The sequence below is a fragment of the Cervus elaphus genome, chromosome 20 (genome assembly GCF_910594005.1).
Source record: "Cervus elaphus chromosome 20, mCerEla1.1, whole genome shotgun sequence".
NCBI classification, from domain to species: domain Eukaryota; kingdom Metazoa; phylum Chordata; class Mammalia; order Artiodactyla; family Cervidae; genus Cervus; species Cervus elaphus.
This window is the reverse complement of record NC_057834.1, coordinates 21916091-21921030: the sequence shown is the minus strand read 5'-3', so window position 1 is coordinate 21921030 and position 4940 is coordinate 21916091.

The following is a 4940-nucleotide window of genomic DNA, read 5'->3' as shown; positions in this document are numbered from 1 at the left end:
CGTGTTGCACATCACACATGAAAGGAGCCTTGATTTCCTTAATGGCACTCCAGAGAAACCCCAAGAACACTGTTTCAAGGCTAGAGGGATCCTGAGGTTACTGTAGCAACACGAAAGAGGTCCGTGGACCAAAAATCAACTCGAGATGAGAGGTTAGTCCCTGGATTCGACTCCAGAGGAATACCACCTTACCACAAGCACCTCAAGAGGAGGCTACTCTCAGCTCTCGGTATGTGAGAGGGACCCTGATTTTGCGGACTCAAGTGGAATGGACACTGCGATGCCCTGACGCGAAATAAGGCCGGATATCCCTGCAGTGACTTGAATGCAGGCTCGTCTTTCATCTCCCAAGATGAAAGGATGTCTGAATCCCCTGTGGAGACCACAGAGAAAGACCTAGTTCCCCACATCATGGCGACCGGAGGCCTCACATCCTTTGAAAACTCCAGAGGTACGCGGAGATCAGTGCCTCCAAAGGAGACGATGCCTGACTCCTCGTGAAACTTGATAGGAGTCCCAGGATTCCTGTGGCACATGGAAAGGGACCCTTGGTCTCCCGCCTCAGCTGGAGAGGCGTCCCAATTGCCCTGCCAAGCCTCGAGGAGAATCCCGAGTTGTCCCTCGCAACTAGGCAGGAGTCCTGACGTCGCTGCACAAACATGTGGGTGGAAGGGCCATCCCAGTCGTAACTCGAGAATATACCCCAGGTTCCCGCCGCAACTCGAGAAAAACCATGAGACTTCCCCCTCGCCGCGAGATGAGGCCCGATTCCCCTGCACTGCGTGCAGAGCAATTCCGTGTTGCACATCACACATGAAAGGAGTCTTGATTTCCTTGGTGGCACTCCAGAGAAACCCCAAGAACACTGTTTCAAGGCTAGAGGGATCCTGAGGTCACTGTAGCAACACGAAAGAGCTCCGTGGACCAACAATCAACTAGAGATGAGAGGGTAGTCCCTGGATTCGACTCCAGAGGAATACCACCTTACCACAAGCACCTCAAGAGGAGGCTTCTCTCAGCTCTAGGTATGTGAGAGGGACCCTGAGTTTGCGGCCTCAAGTCGAATGGACACCACGATGCCCTGACTCGAAATAAGGCCGGATATCCCTGCAGTGACTTGAATGCATGCTCGTCTTGCATCTCCAAAGATGAAAGGATGTCTGAATCCCCTCTGTAGACCACAGAGAAAGACCTAGTTCCACAACTCTTCCCGACCGGAGGCCTCATATTCCTTGACAACTCCAGAGGTACGCAGAGATCAGTGCCTCCAAAGGAGACGATGCCTGACTCCTCGTGAAACTTGATAGGAGTCCCAGGATTCCTGTGGCACGTGGAAAGGGAACCTTGGTCTCCCGCCTCAGCTGGAGAGGCGTCCCAATTGCCCTGCCAAGCCTTGAGGAGAATCCCGAGTTGTCCCTCGCAACTAGGCAGGAGTCCTGACGTCTCTGAACAAATACGTGTGTGGAAGGGCCATCCCCATCGTAATTCGAGAATATACCACAGGTTTCCGCCGCAACTCGAGAAAAACCATGAGACTTCCCCCTCGCCCCGAGATGAGGCCCGATTCCCCTGCACTGCGTGCAGAGCAATTCCGTGTTGCACATCACACATGAAAGGAGTCTTAATTTCCTTGATGGCACTCCAGAGAAACCCAAAGAACACTGTTTCAAGGCTAGAGGGATCCTGAGGTCACTGAAGCAACACGAAAGAGCTCCGTTGACCAAGAATCAACTCGAGATGAGAGGTTAGTCCCTGGATTCGACTCCAGAGGAATACCACCTTACCACAAGCACCTCAAGAGGAAGCTTCTCTCAGCTCTAGGTATGTGAGAGGGACCCTGATTTTGCAGCCTCAAGTGGAATGGACACTGCAATGCCCTGACGCGAAATAGGCCGGATATCCCTGCAGTGACTTGAATGCAGGCTCGTCTTGCATCTCCCAAAATGAACGAATGTCTGAATCCCCTGTGGAGACCAAAGAGAAAGACCTAGTTTCCCACCTCATGGCGACCGGAGGCCTCACATCCTTTGAAAACTCCAGAGGTACGCGGAGATCAGTGCCTCCAAAGGAGACGATGCCTGACTCCTCGTGAAACTTGATAGGAGTCCCAGGAATCCTGTGGCACGTCGATAAGGACCCTTGGTCTCCCACCTCAGCTGGAGAGGCGTCCCAATTTCCCTGTCAAGCCTCGAGGAGAATCCCGAGTTGTCCCTCGCAACTAGGCAGGAGTCCTGCCATCGCTGAACAAACACGTGTGTGGAAGGGCCATCCCCGTCGTAACTCGAGAATATACCCCAGGTTCCCGCCGCAACTCGAGAAAAACCATGAGACTTCCCCCTCGCCGCGAGATGAGGCCTGATTCCCCTGCACTGCGTGCAGAGCAATTTCGTGTTGCACATCACACATGAAAGGAGCCTTGATTTCCTTGATGGCACTCCAGAGAAACCCCAAGAACACTGTTTCAAGGCTAGAGGGATCCTGAGGTCACTATAGCAACTCGAAAGAGCTCCGTGGACCAAAAATCAACTCGAGATGAGAGGTTAGTCCCTGGATTCGACTCTAGAGGAATACCACCTTACGACAAGCACCTCAAGAGGAGACTTCTCTCAGCTCTAGCTATGTGAGAGGTACCCTGAGTTTGCGGCCTCAAGTGGAATGGACACTGCGATGCCCTGACGCGAAATAAGGCCGGATATCCCTGCAGTGACTTGAATGCAGGCTCGTCTTGCATCTCCCAAGACGAAAGGATGTCTGAATCCCCTGTGGAGACCACAGAGAAAGACCTAGTTCCCCACATCATGGCGACCGGAGGCCTCACATCCTTTGAAAACTCCAGAGGTACGCGGAGATCAGTGCCTCCAAAGGAGATGATGCCTGACTCCTCGTGAAACTTGATAGGAGTCCCAGGATTCCTGTGGCACGTCGAAAGGGACACTTGGTCTCCCGCCTCGGATGGAGAGGCGTTCCAATTTCCCTGCCAAGCCTCGAGGAGAATCCCGAGTTGTCCCTCGCAACTAGGCAGGAGTCCTGCCATCGCTGAACAAACACGTGTGTGGAAGGGCCATCCCCGTCGTAACTCGAAAATATACCCCAGATTCCCGCCACAACTCGAGAAAAACCATGAGACTTCCCCCTCGCCGCGAGATGAGGCCCGATTCCCCTGCACTGCGTGCAGAGCAATTCCGTGTTGCACATCACACATGAAAGGAGTCTTGATTTCCTTGGTGGCACTCCAGAGAAACCCCAAGAACACTGTTTCAAGGCTAGAGGGATCCTGAGGTCACTGTAGCAACACGAAAGAGCTCCGTGGACCAACAATCAACTAGAGATGAGAGGGTAGTCCCTGGATTCGACTCCAGAGGAATACCACCTTACCACAAGCACCTCAAGAGGAGGCTTCTCTCAGCTCTAGGTATGTGAGAGGGACCCTGAGTTTGCGGCCTCAAGTCGAATGGACACCACGATGCCCTGACTCGAAATAAGGCCGGATATCCCTGCAGTGACTTGAATGCATGCTCGTCTTGCATCTCCAAAGATGAAAGGATGTCTGAATCCCCTCTGTAGACCACAGAGAAAGACCTAGTTCCCCAACTCTTCCCGACCGGAGGCCTCATATTCCTTGACAACTCCAGAGGTACGCAGAGATCAGTGCCTCCAAAGGAGACGATGCCTGACTCCTCGTGAAACTTGATAGGAGTCCCAGGATTCCTGTGGCACGTGGAAAGGGAACCTTGGTCTCCCGCCTCAGCTGGAGAGGCGTCCCAATTGCCCTGCCAAGCCTTGAGGAGAATCCCGAGTTGTCCCTCGCAACTAGGCAGGAGTCCTGACGTCGCTGAACAAACACGTGTGTGGAAGGGCCATCCCCATCGTAATTCGAGAATATACCACAGGTTTCCGCCGCAACTCGAGAAAAATCATGAGACTTCCCCCTCGCCCCGAGATGAGGCCCGATTCCCCTGCACTGCGTGCAGAGCAATTCCGTGTTGCACATCACACATGAAAGGAGACTTTATTTCCTTGATGACACTCCAGAGAAACCCAAAGAACACTGTTTCAAGGCTAGAGGGATCCTGAGGTCACTGAAGCAACACGAAAGAGCTCCGTTGACCAAGAATCAACTCGAGATGAGAGGTTAGTCCCTGGATTCGACTCCAGAGGAATACCACATTACCACAAGCACCTCAAGAGGAGGCTTCTCTCAGCTCTAGGTATGTGAGAGGGACCCTGATTTTGCGGCCTCAAGTGGAATGGACACTGCGATGCCCTGACGCGAAATAGGCCGGATATCCCTGCAGTGACTTGAATGCAGGCTCGTCTTGCATCTCCCAAAATGAACGAATGTCTGAATCCCCTGTGGAGACCAAAGAGAAAGACCTAGTTTCCCACCTCATGGCGACCGGAGGCCTCACATCCTTTGAAAACTCCAGAGGTACGCGGAGATCAGTGCCTCCAAAGGAGACGATGCCTGACTCCTCGTGAAACTTGATAGGAGTCCCAGGAATCCTGTGGCACGTCGATAAGGACCCTTGGTCTCCCACCTCAGCAGGAGAGGCGTCCCAATTTCCCTGCCAAGCCTCGAGGAGAATCCCGAGTTGTCCCTCGCAACTAGGCAGGAGTCCTGCCATCGCTGAACAAACACGTGTGTGGAAGGGCCATCCCCGTCGTAACTCGAGAATATACCCCAGGTTCCCGCCGTAACTCGAGAAAAACCATGAGACTTCCCCCTCGCCGCGAGATGAGGCCTGATTCCCCTGCACTGCGTGCAGAGCAATTTCGTGTTGCACATCACACATGAAAGGAGCCTTGATTTCCTTGATGGCACTCCAGAGAAACCCCAAGAACACTGTTTCAAGGCTAGAGGGATCCTGAGGTCACTATAGCAACTCGAAAGAGCTCCGTGGACCAAAAATCAACTCGAGATGAGAGGTTAGTCCCTGGAT